This window comes from Rousettus aegyptiacus, unplaced genomic scaffold, assembly GCF_014176215.1.
Source record: "Rousettus aegyptiacus isolate mRouAeg1 unplaced genomic scaffold, mRouAeg1.p scaffold_m13_p_15, whole genome shotgun sequence".
Taxonomy (NCBI): domain Eukaryota; kingdom Metazoa; phylum Chordata; class Mammalia; order Chiroptera; family Pteropodidae; genus Rousettus; species Rousettus aegyptiacus.
The window spans coordinates 6,934,010-6,951,811 of record NW_023416290.1 but is presented as its reverse complement, the minus strand read 5'-3'; the positions used below and the strand labels follow the sequence as shown (position 1 = coordinate 6,951,811).

Here is a 17,802-nt window from a genome sequence, read left to right as displayed (position 1 = left end):
TATATCTTTTGTCTCCTGCAGTCCTGTTGAACTCTACGCAACATAGGTAGAATTCCTCTTCTCCGCAGATGCCATAATTTTCTGCTCATTCAGAGGAAGCCTCTTCGTGTGGCAGTCTTTACTGAGACATGAGAATGTGCAATCCAAGGTATTAGTCGAACCTCAGAAATTGCTTGGCTCTGCTCTCTGGACTTGTCTAGCTTCGGGCCACCTTGGCCCCACCCCTTCCTTGTGTCTGTCCACCTGGGATGGGGAGGGAGGCAAGGGAGGAAGTCAGCTCTTACTTGAACTGGCACCCCTGATCGCTGGCCCTGTGGCCCGTGGCCTGGCAGATGTTTTAAAGCTGACTCACACCCGTGGCCACGGCTCTTCAGAGGACCCCTTCCAGATCCTCCTGCCCCTTTCCCTAGCCCGCCCTCTGTGGCCCGCCGGTCACTTCCTAGGCTTCCTTCATCTGTGGGGCACCTTACCGTGTGCCTGCTCTACAGATACTGCTTCGTGGCGTCCCAGCTGCAGGCAGAGCTTCTCAAGTGTCCCACAGCTGCTCGTCGCCCACGAGACCTGCGGTGAAGGACACAGAAGCCCCCTGGGGTTGGGGGAGGAGGACGGGATCCAGGGCAAGCCCACAGAGCCTCCTCTCCATCTCCCCTCTCTGCTCTGCCGATTTTTCTGGTAAGATGTATGTTCCAATTTATCATTTTAACCATTTTTAAGTGAACAGTTCTGCGGCATTAAGTGCCCTTGGGTTGTTGTACAGCCACCACCACCGGCATCGCCAGAACCCTATGTTCCCCGACTGACACCGCACCCGCTAAACACTAACTCCCCATTCCCGCCACCCCGCTCATGACCCCTGGCAGCCGCTTCCTGTCTCTACGGATGTGTCTTCTCTAGGGACCTTACATAAGTGGAATCATACAGCAATTGTCCTTTGGTGAGTGGCTTGTTTCAGTTAGCATAAAGTCTTCAAGGTTTATTCATACCGTAGCACATGTCAGAATGTCCTTCCTTTTTAAGACTGAACAATATTCCATTGTATAGACTATGTTTTGTTTACTCATCTGTCGATGAACATTTGGGTTTCTTCCACCTCTTGGGTACTGTAAATAATACTTCTGTGAACATGAGTGTGCATGTGGCACGCTCGGTCATATGATGATTCTATTTCTCATTTTTCGAGAAACTGCCACACTGCTGTCCACGGTGCTGCACCATTTTACACTCCCTCTGACAGTGCGCAGGGTTTCGGTTTCTCCACAGCCTTTCCAACACTTGTTATTTTCTGTTTTTTGTTTTTGTTTTTGTTTTTGTTTTGATAGTAGCCATCCTGATGCGTGTAGAGCGGTATTTCATCATGGTTTCAATTTGCATTTCCTTAGTGACTAGCGACGTTTTCATGTACTTTTTGGCCATTTGTATCTCTTCTTTGGTGAAATCTCTGCTCAAACCCCTTGCCCATTTTTTAATTGGATTCTTTTTATTTTGTTGTTGTCGAATTGCATGACCTTTTTATGTATTCTGGGTATCAACTCCTTAGCAGGTATATGATTCACAAGTACTTCCTCCCATTCTCTTCACTGTACGTAGTGTCTTTTGATACACAAAAGTTTTTAATTTTGATGTATTCCAAATTATCTGACTTTTTTTGCTTTTGGTGTCATATCCAAGAATTTATTACCAAACTCAGTGTCACAAAGCATTTCTCCCTCTTTTTCTAAAAGTTTTATAGTTTTAACCTTTATTTTTAGGTCTTGATCCATTTTAGTTTTTGAATATGGTATAAGGTGTGATTTTACCTTTTTTATTTGTTTTCTTTAAACTTTTAAAGTTTTGTCTATGGCCATGCTACCCTGAGCAAGCCCAGTCCTGTCTGATCTCGGAAGCTAGGCAGGGTTGGGCCTGGTTAGTACTTGGATGGGAGACCACCTAGGAAGACCAGGTGCTGTAGGCATAAAAAATAAAAATAAAAAATAAGGGATTTTAAGCTGATAAGGTCTTTGCAATCTGTGAGGTCAACTAAGGATTGCTTTGCCTAAAAAAATTTTATAAAAATTTAAAAAATAAAGTTTTAAAGTTTTGACCTGCTAGCCTCTCCAGAAATCTCATATGCAGATTTTTCTTACACTTGACTTTGGTATCAGATTTAACATGTTGATACTTAAGTCAAAGACGAGTCAGGAAGAGTACATTTCTATCATCTGTACGATAGGAATGGAAGAAGTAGAAATTGCATATTATCCCCAATTGGATTTCGTGTAGCACAAATCCCTCTAGGGCAGCAGGTCCACGTGTTGGAAAATTCTATCCTAACGAGAGTGAAAACAGGGCAAAAATATTGATATCTGTGAACAATAGGGAAAGGCAAGAGGAGTATTCAACTCGAAGAAGAAAAGACTGAGGGCTGATGAGACCAGTTGGAAAGCATGTAGCAAGGGTCAGCTCTTCCCTTACGTTACTGAGGAAAGAATAAGAGGAAATAAGTAAATTGCAGCCTGCAGGATTAATTTAGATATTTCCCAAGAATGTGTAGCTAGGTTACCAGGAATGGCAGATCTCTTTCTTTAGAAATTTTTTTCTTTTAAAAGAAAATAAAAGACCGCCTAGGAGTGGGGGTGAGGTAAACGGCTCCTGAAAGTCTCTATCCTGTTGGAAATGGTATCGCAGGAAGAAAGGTGTTTTGAAAGGAATTAGTTTTCTTATCTGACGAGTCAGAGATTTTTAATGCTGAGGATTAAAACCCAAAATGCTCTCAGAAATAACTTCCGCATATGTCGCCGCCTGGTCCCTTTACGCGAGTTCTGTCCCATTTATGATAGCTCGTTGCAAGCAACAGTAATAGCGCCATAGCATCTTTGTGTTACTTCTGCCTTTCCGTCCCCTGCCATAGTCGTTTTACCTTTGAATGCTGCAGGGAAAGGATCGAACGGCAGTAGACGTTTCTTTGCTGTTATGGTCACCTTTTGGCTGGCTCCTGTGACAGAGGGAACCTGGCTTGCGCATCTGTAACGTTAGATATGTCCATAAATCAGTTCCGTTTTAGAATCTGTCACCTGATTTGGCAAGGAAAGATGGACCTTCTTATGCTATCGGAAGGTGAGGGAGGCTGGCTGTGAGTAAATCTAGCTTGCATCCTCCGAGCACATACGAACTGCTCAGGAGAAGAGAGGGGAGAAGTAACTCGAATGTATCTTGGGAAATCAACTTGACGTTCAGATTTTTTCCACACGTAATCCGTTAAATAATTGATGTGCAAGCTGACCTAATAACATTAGCAATCCCAGGCCTCTTTTATTTTTCCTTCCCTAATGAATTCGAGGCACTTCCATCAAGGTCAAACTCAGGACACTCAGGTGACCTTCCCAGGCCGTGATCGACCCTGCCACTGTGTTTTTATTATTTCCTCACCAGTGCAGAAAGCGAGCCTGTCAGACGTACAGAGTCACGGTCAGCTTTTCCCCTGCAGCTCGCCCCTGGCTCTCGCCTCTGCCTGCCCGCCTGGCCTCACCTCCTACCGCGCCCCCCTCTGTCTCAGCCCCAGCCCTCTGCCTGGATGCAAGCCTTCTACACCAGCCACATCACACAGATCTCCTTCCCGGACCCACCGTGCTCCCCCGCATGGCCGTTCCTTTGCCCTGGACATGTAGCGATTTTACTTCCCCGGCCCCTTCCTAGCCCCTCTGCTTCTTGCGCTTAACCCAGGCGGGGGAACGTTTTTCCCCAGTGCCCAGCGTGTCCCCCATCATCGTCCCTGTCTCTGTCCCTGTGCATGTCAGTTACAGCATGCTCCCCTCTCTCTCCGAGGTTCTCGATGGAAGGGATGTGACATGTTAATCCTCGAAACCCCGGCATCCGTCATATAAACGTTGCGGTGATCAGCTTATGATCCCAACAGTAACTCGCATGTCCAAGGAATTTAAACAGGTACTTGTAAAGCCAGAAATCCAATTTACCCTTTAATATAAAATATATCGTAGAGCCTACGGCCGTGCCACCCTGAACAGGCCCGATCTCGTCTGATCTCAGAAGCTAAGCAGGGTTGAGCCTGGTTAGTACTTGGATGGGAGACCACCCAGGAGGACCAGATGCTGTAGGCGTAAAAAATAAAAATAAAAAATAAGGGATTGTAAGCTGACCAGGTCCTTGCAATCTGTGAGGTCAACCAAGGGTTGCCTCACCTAAAATAAATAAATAAAATAAAATATATCATCGAGATCTTTTAAACCTTTGTACTTTGCCATGGTGAAAAATTGCAACCAAACATTTTCTTAGCCGCGACCTGAGAAGAAATAAGGAGAAATGAGAGAACACCTTTAATCACTACACCAGAACTCGAGAGTGGCAAAGGGATCCTAAGCCTCCAACTTTTATTCATTCCTTCACTTAGTCACTTCACAAACATTTATGAATACCTACTCGATATTTATAAATAGCTTACAGTGCCAGATGCAGGGGATACGAGCTTCGGAAAGGTTCGTTCCTTCGCTATGTAGCTCACTTTCTGTTCTGTGTGTTCCAATCCCGATGGATATTGTTTTTTTCTTCAATAAAATATCTTCTTAATTGTAATCATGTAGAAAAAAAAAAAAGCTAAGATGCAGAATAATATGAAATGTGTGAGGAGAGAACAAGGTCCAGAAAATATAAGTTGATTTCTAACCAATTCTCTCATGAGGACTCAGCTTAAGTATTAAATTATCGGGGGGGAAAAAAACCCATAATAAAATTGTATCCATGCCCTTAAGTTGTTATGGTGTCTTGTTAAATAATGTGATGGGAACATATGGGAAAACAACCTAGTTTTTACGGTATTTCGGTACAACATTCTATTTGGCCTCATACCAACAATAAGCATCCTAAAAGGATTATGATCCATATTTTCACCAATAAGAAAGGGATTAATGTCCGTACTCTGAGGTCACTTATGATGTGTCCCTACCAGAGAAGTTGGCAGGGGTTCTGGATTTTTTAATGTGCATATTTGATTAGAGCAGCTCTCCCGATCGCGCAGGATTTTGTCTGGGAAAGGACAGATTTGTGCCTGCAGGGTTTCCGTGTTTATCCGGTTTTAAAACCCTGGACATGTTGCAAAACAGCACCTGGGCTTCCATCTGTTTGCTCTTTCCATGGATCTATTTTTGAAAGGATTGAAAAGATTTATTAGTCTAAAAATATATTCTATTCTATAGTTTTCAAGCCAAGCTAAGACCATTCATTTTCCAAACCCTCTAAGAATGAGGAGGCTGTATTCTCCCATTCTTCAATACTGTAAGCCTAGAAAGTCTCTGGTTACAGCTTAAGCAAAAATCCCAAAGTAAGATGTAAACTGGTAATAATGCTGGTGCCTTTTCTCCTCTAGCCCTGCAGAGAAAGCTTAACCTTGTAGGTAGTTTGAAAATAGTTGCCAATATTTCCTATTTCTGCCCGATGCAGACCGCTACAATAAAACATGACTAAACACGCACACGCATGCACGAGTTCTGTACCTGCGTACATCCGTTGTTCCGGGTTGCTGCTAGAGTTTCTCTGTTTGACTCTAACTCCGAGGCCCCTTCAGGGAAAATTCCTCCCGCGAGTCGCTGTAATTTCATCTGCCTCATCATGGTTCTTCCTGGACAGGCTTCTGAATGAATATCATCTCCCATGACTAAACTGTACCCATTGAAAGTGAAATAGAGAGTCAAGTCAGTCATTAATTTTAGCTAACACCAACCAGGAGTACTCCCCCTAAATTTAAGGATGTTGGAGACTTGACTTGGTATGACAAAAGGCAGCCTTACGGTACTTACACACATAGAGATGCTCGTGAAATATGTTACATTTAAATGAATTCAATAACTATCCAGGTCTTTACATGACTTGGGAAAAGCAGCCTACACTACAGAAATGACTTCATTTGTAGGACCACAACAGGCCCAACTGACACGTTCCCAATGAATGAAAATCTGCTTGTATTGTCAGAACTGTGTTCTCTGGAGCTAAAACCGCCTCTGTGTAGAGACTACATGGAATAGTGAGGAGGGGAGATCATTATTTGCACAGTTCTTCGGTTTCCAAAGAAATTTTTAAAAATATTTTTTCTCGTAAGTCCTCACCACCACTCTGTAAGGAAAATCTTGTTTTTACCACTTCTCAGATGGGAGAGCGAGAAATGCAGAAATGAGGTGACTTGCCTCAGGTCACGTTACTGTTTCATGAGGGGTTGGAATTGCGACTCGAGTTCATTGCTTCTAAGTTATACATTCTTTCTACTAGGTCCAGTCCAAATACTAGCTTTTAATAGATTGTGCCATTTGGCTTTTTAAACCCTTAGCCGTCCCAGGCCTTGATGATTTAAAATCAACACAACAAAAATAATGTATCTGTTGGAAATTAAAATTTCCAAATGATTCTCCTTGTGCACCAGGCCTTTGTAACCAGTGATACAGGCGTCTGTGAGTACTCGCTCGGGAGGCTCATCGCTCGTGTTCTAAGAGCAGCGGTGCCTTTAAAGAGTAGACGAGAGCTCGCGTATCCCCAGGGTGTGGAGATTACGTGAGTGAAGCATCCACACAGGACAGGTGAAGGCTAATTAAGTGCGCGCGATCCAAAACCACTTTGTTCACAACATTCCAGATTCTAAGTGTGCCGCCGAGACTTCGCATTTATGCCGAGCGTAATGGCATTTTCGAGTGTTTAATTCAATTTACAAATAAGATATTTCATTATAGGAAGAAATGGTGCTCCTCACCAGCTTCAAAATTAAACGACAACCAGATACGGCTTTGTGGGTTGTGGTCACTTTGCCTCGTCAGGAAGGAGAAAGCAAAGGGGCGGGGGGTCGGGGGGATCGGGGGGAAGCTCAGCATAAGCTCCAAGTTGCCGAAACAAAGGTGGACGATGCCGACCGTGGGCAGCTCTGAGAGCCACGTTTCCTGCATTACAGCTTGGGCCGCGAACTAATAGCCTCCGTCTTTTACAGTTGGCGCCGAGAGTTTCGGGAACTAGACTTGACAGTACTTAACGGTTCTCTAAAATAAAAAAAACAGCACTTCTTCTGCAGCTTCCCACGCAAAGTGTTCCCAGATGTGGGGCTCGCAAGGATTCTTTCCAGAGGTGTGAGCAAATTAGAAAGTACAAATCGCACATGGCCCAAGGATGAAATGTCACAATTATCCGATCAATGGGACTAGTGTACACAGCCAAGCCAGATACACCAGATCAAAAACTCTCCTCCCGTCGTAACTGCTGCGAGTTCATGTCTAGAAAATATTCGTCCATGTCCACGTTCATCCCTTCATTTCGTTTGATAGAATCATCTCCACTACCGACCTAGAACTTCCTGGCGTCCTGCGAGATCATAAGGACTTATCTATGCTCAGACTGAAGACAATGGACTTGGAAGCGCCTTCCAAGTAAGTGAAGGCACGAAATAGCGAACGATCCGTTTGCCGTTACGTCTTCGTCTAGGCAAACGATCGGCGGAGGCGGTAGGTCGAAGTGTGTTCTCCCCGTGAAACCAGCCAGTCTTCTCGGTCCCCCATCTCATCACAAACAGACAGAGCCTCCCCAGCCTTTGCCGAAGCGGGGGAGCCGTGGGAGAGCAGAGGCCTCTGCGGGAAGCGAATTAAATTTCCTCTCCCTTCACACTCGTTCTCCGCGCAGTGTATCACGAGCCGGGCCTGCTCTGTCACGTGAAACGTCCCCTTCCCGTTTATTCCATGTGCGTGTTTCTTCCCGCACTGCGTTGCTTCTGGCATGAATCCTAAATATTGCTGCCGCCGCCGCCGCTGCTGCCGCTGCTGCTGGCGGGGCTGTCGTTGCCAGCAGTGAGGCTCGATATGCATTTGGAATACAGAAAAATAACCAGATGCTTTCTGTTTTCATTCTAGCAATAAAAAAAAATAGGTAATAAAAATCCTTAAACTAGGAGAGGTGTTTTTCAAATACGAAAGGGCTTGGCGCGTTCGGCTCCCACAATCCCAGCCCTTCCCGGTGACTTGATTTACCAGCCTCCTCCTCATCAGTAAGGGAAGTGGGGGTTATAGTACCTACGTCCGCAGTGCTTTTCAAACTCTGTTGAAGGACCAGTTTCTGACTTTTTTCTTTTTACTTTTTGTTTTGTTTTGGTTTTTTGTAGTTTCCAATTTGTTATGGACCAATACCTTTGCAAATAACAATTAAAAACTAAGTCAGGGTAAACATAATTGTGCTCTTGACTGTTTGGGCAATGTCAAATTGCTGTAAAAAAAAATCTCAGCGATTACTCTCAACTTCTGTAATTATCTCGTCATGGATTAGTGACAAACAATTTGCAGATGGGCAAAAGTCCACGGACCACATTTTGAGTAGTACTGCCCTAGAGGACTGATCTGTGACTTATGAAAAACCTAACACAAGGCAAAGCATAACACATAAAAGGTCTAAGTAATGCTGCTTTCATTTCCTTTCTCTCAAAATTTATTGTTCAAATCATTTATTGATTGATTCATCCACCTTGTCATTCAATGATTATTTACTGAGAGCTTACGTGGTGCTAAATGCTGGGGCTCCAGTGATGCAGAGAACCCCATTTCTACCCTCAAAGAGCTTACATGCCACAGGAAATGTTTGCACACTATCTAAAAAAAAAAATTGAGATTAAAAATCTAACATTATAAAATCATTATACATTTTTTTACTTTTATGTCTAATATTCTTTCATATTTTTTAGTATTTTCATCATTTGACATTAATATATACCCACAACATACACACACACATATATATTATTTAAGACCCAACTTAGTATTTATTATTCTTATTTTCTTAGCCACAAAAAGGTTTTCTGTCACCAGCCTTGTAATTCTTTATTGCAATATGTAAATCTTAATTTGGTTTCGTTGGGATTAGTTCTACCAATCTTCTAGCTGATTCTAAGCACATACACGATAGGACTGTAAAATCCATTTTCCTAAATATGACTCTTAGTCCATCAACCATCATTTAAAATAGATCATATAAACCTTCATTCTGCTGACTCTCTAAAATCCTCTCTCCATTGAAAACGTATGGACGTTTGAAGTGAGAACGTTAAATCTCTCGATTGCTTCAGAGGAGCGCTGGCCAAAAACGCTCTTTAAAAGCAGCAGCTCTGCTGGACCCCATCTCCAGTCATTCTTCAACAGGGCAGGAGACTCTGTGGGAGGCAGTCTCCGAATCTGCAGCCTAACACCTGACCCCGCCGTGCATGCCGGTGACCAGCGCCCTGCCGTCTGTGCACACTGAGGCCTCGTCCCCGACGACACCCAGCACTTTGTCAAGCAGAATCCTGTGCGTCTTGGGGGCAGGGACCTTCCTTTGTCTTTGTATCCCAACACCAAGCACTATTGTGACCCCTAGGGACACCAAACGGATGTTCGCCCAAGTGAATGTTCAATGCAGTAACAGCACCTTTTTAGGTATAGCTGTGTGTGTAGATCTGATTTTGCATAACCTAAGGGCTGTATGTATTTAGGATTGTTTTCGCTGTTTAGATTTAATAAATTGCAGAAGTCCTCTGTGTCCAAGAGAGCCAGTAATTATGGTGCTGCAAAACTCGGATTCTGCTTTATAAGAAGAAATTACTTGCTGGAGACTTTGATGATGTAGAATAATCTCCACACAATCTTATAAATCACAAACCCCAGTTAATGTGTGAGTGCCAGAGGAGAAATTTTAATGGAATTGTTTTATAACCCTGGGTGAATGAGATGCAGCAAGTCAACACAGACATAAATCGAGAGAGGCTAATTATTCAGATCACTTCCCGTGTGTGTGTGTGTGCGTGAGAGAGAGAGAGAGATTATAAGGTAGAACTTCTGTAAAAGTGTCAATTTTGTTTTAATTCCTTCTTTTACAGTCGTTTGCTCATGATACTGCCCTTGGGTTGTCATTTGACTGGAAGGGCAGTATTGGTGGCTGTGTCTAACTCTGTCTCCCGTACAGCCCTTCTCGTCATCCTCCAGTGTATGTCCACAGTGAATAAGTTACCGCCGTGATTGGCACTAAACCACGAGACCCAGACACGGACGCTAAAGGACAGCCCATGAGAAGAATGGATGATCACCAAACTCGAGTGTCTTCCCAGAGTCTGAAGATAACACAACGGAACCTGTAAAGCGCATGAATATACTGATTTGTCGAATGAAGTAGAACATCTCCAAAAGTGAGCCACGTGACATTCCACCTGCCCTTGCTTCGACCACTGTGTGAGCAGAGGACAGTCTCAGCATCACTGCGTGGCGTCCTCAAGCATTCAGGGTGCCGAGCCGGAGACCTGGGCACGGCGGCTCACGACGGCGGCTAGTCGGGGCAGACAAGGCGCGCCCTCTGACTCTGACAGAACAGACGCTGATAAAGTGCACTGCACTCAGGAGCACTTTATTACATTTTTACGTTCATTTTTCATGATTCTTCTAATTTGTGGCTCAAAATGAAATTCGACATGGAGAATTCGAAAGAACCTTAAATCTTGCTATAGAGTCAGGTCAGACATCAGAGCCAGACTCTTCCTCTAACGACTAAACTCGGCGTAGCTCTCAGCTGAACTCCCCTCGCTTCCTGGTAAGGGGCAGGGAACCTCCCGGAGCGGGCCAGCCGGGGTCCCCCCACCCCGGAGCATCTGTGACTGAGGTCCCACTGCTCTGTAATGTCAGGTGGCTCCACACGAGGGGGGAGAAGAGCCCGACCTTGACTCTGCATCACTGGCTCCTGAAGCACTTGTGCTGGACAGGAGGAAGCTGATACTTACCTGTCGCCGGCAAAGGCTTCCGCTTTCGTTTCTTTTCTTTTCTTTTTTTTTTTCTTCCTTTCAATGAGGACCTAGTAGAAAGCCGCAAGCTGCTGAGTTCCAGAACCTTCCCCCCTGTCTTTGCAGACTCTTGATTAGATGTGGGGAAATCTGGTGTGCCTGTGCAGGGGATGACAAGGGATGAAGGGAGCCAAGACTCGTTTTCTTTTTGCTGAGGTCGAAGGAGTTCACCACGAGCACCGTGACGTGTGGCAAAGGAGACGAACGTACGTTCAGGTTTAAGTCCCCTGGAAGTGTGGCTGGTTTACACCGACATGTGCTGTAAGTGTAAAACACACTCTGGATTTCGAAGACTTAATAAAAGCTAGAGAATTTTTCATATCTCTTTAATAAACTTTATATTGATTACATGTTTCCATGATCATATTTTAGGTATACTGGGTTAAATAAAACATATCACCGATTTTGATTTCACCTGTTTGGGTTTTTTTTTTTTTTTACCCGTTTTAATGTGACTACTAGAGAATTTTTAATAACACCTATGGCTCACATTTATATTTCATTTGGATAGTGCCGCTTTTGATAATGTAAGTTAGCACGAAATTTATTCCAGAAGAGTTTTCACTGTCTCAGAATCTCTTGTTGGAACCTTGTCAAGGAAACCATAAGAAATGCTCTTAATTCTGTTTACAAAGCTTAACGCACTCCCTACATCTCAAAACCTTATTCTCAAAATAACTTACTTTCTGCTCCTTAAAACCTGAATGAAGGAAACATACCTTTTGGTTTCTTTTGATGTTCCCTGGGATGGCACTCAAAAATATTAACTGATTTATACTCATTTAAAAGGCTGCCAATTCTTAGAGATTTAACTTAAATAAAGACAATTTTTAAAATACTTTTGAAGGAGTTTTCCTTCCAGGTAGGATTTTTAGAACAAGTATTTCCCTCTTCCCACTACTGCACCATGATTTTCATGACCGTTTCTACTACTTTTCTACTAATCAAAAGAGAGATTCGCATTATTTATCAGAAATATTACACATTCCATTATATTTACTGCTTCATTTATACTTGTGCCGCTGTGATACAAACTACAGCTGAAATATTACGGGCCCCATAGTTCTATTACATTAATCTTAGTTTTATAGCAGAACACATTATGAAATATTTATGCGGGATGGGAAAGCAATCAATAGCCATATTCTGCAGTGGATAATATACAACTGAATAGATTCGCCTTTAATCATTCTCCGCATGGGATGGTGGAGAATCTTCAATAGAATTTGATGGTTAATTTCTCAGCCTTATTTCTCTATGTAAAGGCATTCCGTAAATGAATGTACAACAACAGTGAGCATGTACAGACAAATTACTTAATCATGCTGGTTCTAGAAGGCGGGTCATTTGTCATTTTTAAAGGTGAGCCTCTGGTCCTGTCAGGTCGCTTTCTAGGTAACATGGATGATTCACTTCTGGACTTCACACGTATGGAATTCAGAAAATAACTCCATGACCATCATGCTTTCTCATTAACGCAGTGCAATTAGTAGCATCAAACAAAACACTATTTGGAGAGTGTTTGCACTAGCATATGCTTAATAAATTCCACCTCCTCATGTAGCAAGAGGCTTTTTTTTTTTTTTTTTTTTTTTGTAAAGTGAAATCATTGGTTTCTTTTCAATTCTATTGAAAAGACGCTAAATTTGGAATCAGTAGGTTTGGATTCCGAGCATAGTCGGTACTTATTCTCTGTGTTCTCTTGGGCACCCCGCTTATTATAATAGACACTGTTTGTTCCCCAGCTAGACCCCCTTTCCTGGGCCAGCTCACCCGTCCTCAGTGCTGGCTGCTCATAGACAGAGCTGCCCCCTACTCACGGAAGGCCAGGAGGGGCCGCCGTGCCCAGGAGCTTGCACGTCCCACCTTGTCCCTACCCAGGGCAGCAAGCAGCCAGGGACTGAGCTGGCACGGGGAGGCAAGGCCAGCGCACTTGCCTTAAGATGGGACCAAGGCCGATGTAGCATGCCCCAGAGCCCCCTGTGGTCCCAGGCTGAAGCCGTCCCCTGCCGAGATGACGTTTTTCCCCATGCTCCATCCTGCTCCGGTCCCCTGCCGAGATGACGTTTTCCCACGGCTTCTTCCCTTGCTCCATCCTGCCGTCCTCGCTGTCCTTCTCCTGAGGGCTCCCTGCAGCACAGCACTGGCCAGGAATCCCTGTCCAGCCTCTGCCTCTGGGGAACTTGACCCCTGACCTCTGAGCCTCAGTCTCTTTATCTGAAAGAACGAGAGAATGGCTGATCCGTGGATTATGGTGAGAATTAACTGATACCTCATTATAGGAGAGTGCTTTGTAACCTGGAAAGAATTAAACAAATGTTAGAGATTGCCATCTTCAGTGTTGTTATTCAAAATGAATGAGGATAAGCTGATTTTTTTCAATTCTCAGAGGCTTAACTACGCCCGGTCTCCCAACGTGAACTGCAAATGCCCACTTCGGGTGCCTCAGAGTGACGAATCTTTCTCTGCACCTTCACGTAAGCCCGACTTGAATGAAGAATTCTCCAGTTGCTTCTAATTTCCACTTATCTTTAAATTCTAAGTCATGTTTTTCCATGCGAGGAGATAGATACTTCCACAGTAGTCCACTCCCTAATCCTACCCTCGTATCTAGGGCTCTCGCTTCTCCTATCCTTTCTATCCGTGGGATATTATTCTCTCATTATTGTAAACAACAAAAAATTGACAGTGACTCACTCGTAAATCTAAGACATTGCCTCCTAATTAAATTAAAGCTATTTAGGGCTGTTTTGCTTCAATTCCGATGAGATGTTTATTTCTTATTTATGGGATGTTTATTTACTTATCTATTGAGAGAGTCTGGTTGCTTCCTGGACTGGTCAGTCTTAATCAGGAAAGTTATTAAGGCACCCCCTCAACTGACTCTTGCTACTTTTTGAATGTTATGCATTTTTCCTAAACAGGAAAAAATAAAATCAAAATGAGGAAAATCTCAGGCTCGTCCACACACACTGGGCAAATAGAGCTCAGATAATATGCAAGTATCAGTTCAATATTTTGGAAGGCGTTAGGAGAAAGCTGTGTAAAGCTTAGCTATTGCTGTCAGTGAGGTTTCCTCCCTGTGTGCATTCATTTATTCCCTGGAGCCGTGTGGCCAATGGCTCACAGGCCAGAATCCTTCAAGCGGAGCTCAGATAAAAATCTACGAACTGAATCCCTGCAGGCTCTGCCATCCTGGCTTCTCGGCCACTGCTTTCTGGAAAAGCCAGAGGGGTGAGGTCGACTAGTGTATTCCTTCCCCAGCAGACCCCGAAACGGCGCCTCATCCCCGCCACCACCTTCGGGAAGGGAACATGCCAACGTGCTTGGGGGTCTCCAGACTGGTTTTGTTTTCCCCAGTTTAATTCTGGCCGTCGCCTCTGAGCCTTTGTTCATCCCATTCTTCTTTCCAGAAGCGCCGTCCCTGCTTCAGTCCAGCAGTTAGCGTCTGTTTTTTTCCTCTACATCTTGGTTTAAAATGTCCTCCTCCTCTGAGAAGTCTGCTCTGATTACGCTTCCCTCCACCACCCTGTTCTCCATCCTCAGCACTTAGATGTCGTTATTTAAGGACATATTTACACAGTGGAAAACAAACACTACCGCGTTGCGCTAGAAGATGCTAGAAATTTGCGGTCTTTAAGAGTACTGGAGAGAATCCTTTGAAGCTGGTCGCCACCTAACCAAACGATCGTACATCCAGTTTGGGAAAAGTTTGAGGGTGTTGCCATTTATATTATTATATATTTTTCACACTGTAGGTTCTCAGTACATGTGGTTGAATTACTTGATCATCTTTCAAAGTATGCAATTGCTGTTTAGTTTTTTGTCGGTGGTGTAGCTTTAGCTTTTTTTGGTTTGGTTTGGTTTGTTTTGTCAAGGCAACCAATGGGCCAATAGAAGAATTTTTATGTATCCTAACGTATATTATTACAACATGATGCTAGCTTATCCATATTGCCAATAATTACACCCAAATTGTTTTGTCATATGTGTGCATGTGTGTAGCATACTATAAACTGCTCCAAGTCAAGGACTGTCTTCTTTTTTAATAACACTAAAGCACCTTACAAAATGTGAGCATGTGTTAACTTCTCACAGATAAGTAGGTTAGTAAGCGAATTGCCTAGTTTAGAAGAATCCACACGTTAAACCCATCCCAAAAAGCTGGACAGACACTGGGGGTGTCTTCTCTTTGCATATTCATTTATTCTCAGAATAGTACACTTCGTAACGAGGAGAGCAATTTTTCTTCCTTTTCAGTGTAAGTGCTTGTTTTGCCCGAACAGGGGCCATTTATAAATGTTGAGTTTCTACACGTTCGCTAATGGCCCCACTGGAAACAAATCAAAATGGTCAAATTCACAGATGGTGATTTGTCTGTATATGTCTAACCTCAAAGCCATTATGTCACTTGTAACAGTGCAATTTAGGTAAAAATAAGAATTTGATCAAAGCCGTGCCATTTAAAGCCAAGAAACACTCGCAACCCCTCTTCCTTACGCCTCTCAGAGGTAGTCATAGCACCACTCCCCAGAGACTAGTCTGGAGACGTGGACCCTGACAACTTGGAAGCCAATGCATTGAGACTTGGCTGCTTGGAGTGAGTTGTGTCCTTGTGTAAGCAGAATGAGGGAGGGGCCCCACCTGGTTTTGGCATTGACCCTTCCTGGGGGGCCGCAGCGGGCACCTCACTTGGCCTCTGTCAGGACTGCCCTGGGTGGATGCTCCCCACTAAAAAGAAAATCTCACTTTGCATGACCTTTGCAAAACAAAGCCAATCCAAGACCAATTCACAGAAGTTCATTAATCTTATTAAAATAAATGCTGTGCTTAAATTTTACTGTTCATTAAGGTGACTTGCTAATGCCCCATGAGTGCTGTATAAAACAAGGAAAGTTTATGTCCCCTGCGGCCAAAGACTGTTTGGTTGGGTTTTGATTTCATTGAGAAACACTAGAAATTTGATAGTCAAAGAAAACTTGTAAAGTGGCCATCATTTTTAAATTCTTCAAGTCTGGAGGCTAGACAAATTTAATATTTTTATTTAATTAGCTAAACAAATCACTAATTTTCAGGTATAAATAGACATGTAAAGGGAAATAAAAGTCATGAACTTGCCAGGATTTGTGCCGGCTGTGGCCATTTGTCGAAAGCGGCCTTTATGCAATTAAATCCTTTCTTAATATTTTTATGCAGTTAAATCCTTTCTTAATATTTTTGCATGAGACCTACAATTTATAAAAAAAAATTTAATTGCTGTTAAATATTTAAAACATGAAAAATTCCAAAATATTTCCATTAAAGAGATTTTATGATTTTTACGATCATAGTTTTTTCAGGATCTTTTTCTTTTCCAACTCGAGGCTGCTGGTTTTAATACTAAAATTATAAAGGACAGGAGTTTCCACAGTTATCTATAAAGAGAAGATTCATCATAGCTGGTGCTTAGTAAGTGAAGGCTGTTATTTTTACTATAACTATAATTAATCAAATCACCATCCTTGCTTACTTTCCCTTCAGTTTGTAAGACTGTATTGTATTTCTGTAGTTACATTTTGACCCCTCAAACCCGAAAGCTATCTGGCTTAAAACGCTCAGAGCGCTTACTGTGTGCTCTCTTCCCAGAAACCCACAAAGTCAGCCTATAAGCCTCACGTTACCTAAGATGAAACGAGGTTCGGAGCGATGAAACCGCCCACCTGAAGCCACAGAGATAGTTCAGTGAAGAGACCGCGATGCCAATCCAGACTTTTCTGATTCGAAATCTCCTATTTTTCGTACTATCCCCTGTGGTTGTCTTTTTAAACACAACAGAATGTTAAGAAGTTTAGTTCTATTCTCTCAAAAAAAAACCCATATACTGACTCAAATCAAGCCGCTTCAGTGTTGCCTAGTAGAGAAGATCTGACTTAATTAATAAATTCGCGTGGTTTATAAGCAGCCCGTCATTTGTTTCTGTGTAAACAGCACTCCTCCAGGCCTCGTCAGTGCTGAAAACAATTTGTCCTTTAAGTATTTTAAACATTCCCTCTGCAATCTGGTTTGCACTATTAATTTTACACTATTAAGAAAGTGTTTTACCAAGCAAAAATAAGCCAGCCCAGCTTGGGCCTGTCAAAATGATAATGAATTCTGAATTTGTAGAATTCTTATTAGGTTTTTGTATATTTTAATGGGTTTCAGAAATCACACCAGATTATCGTCCAAAAACCAAAGTCAATTAACTCATCATTAAAAAAAAAAAGAAAGAAAGAAAGAAAAGTCCAGACTTTTGTCTCCCTATCAGACTTTTGTCTCCATCGTGCCACCTGGGTGCCCACCATCACGGTGTCATTACTGGTCAACGTCTCAGGAGTCGGGTTGGCATCTGTACGCAGAGGACATTCCTCACTTTGGTGGGGTGATGTTCCCTTACGTGGACCTCCAGCCTCCAGGGCAGGGGCAGAGTCTACGTGGCAGCCTGCCAACTTGCGAGAGTGTGACTTACACTTAATCCAGATGGCAGAGTAAGGGAAAATCGCCATTTTCTAGAACCTGATTCCAGCCTGCCTCCCCGTTGCCTCCTCTGGTCCCCGATCCTTGCTGCATCTGACTGTGGCTCCTGAGCAGAATGCTGGGCGGCGGGTAAGATCATCGAATCAGAGCTTAAACGATACGCGAGTTATTAAAATGATTTGTAACTCTCCATCAGGCCGAAGAGTCTCGTAGTCCAGGGGACCAAGGTCCACCCTTTCAGGCTCCTTATTAAGATTAAGGAAAACATGTAGATCTATGAAAATGTAAAACCATTTTGTTCTGCAGTCCATCTTTTATATCTTTAAAAGCTGTTTACTCTGAAGATTTATTTCTCTTTATCTCTCCTGGTTCATAAAAACAAGAAACAAAAACCAAAAAAAAAAAACAAAAACCCTCTTGAGTCGCTTTAGTAGACACCCTTCTGCTTGCTGTAAAGGAGGCATAAATAATTTATTGAGTTTCCATTAAGTCCAACCAGG

General features: G+C 43.1%; 1 protein-coding gene and 2 pseudogenes across 4 annotated transcripts in view; all 3 read left to right on the top strand.

Moving 5' to 3' along the window:
- KCNB2 (potassium voltage-gated channel subfamily B member 2) overlaps positions 1-17,802 on the top strand; it is a 283,417-nt gene that overhangs the window by 223,093 nt on the left and 42,522 nt on the right. The window lies entirely within an intron of this gene.
- LOC118612160 lies at positions 1,833-1,951 on the top strand (annotated as a pseudogene).
- On the top strand, positions 3,976-4,094 carry LOC118612145 (annotated as a pseudogene).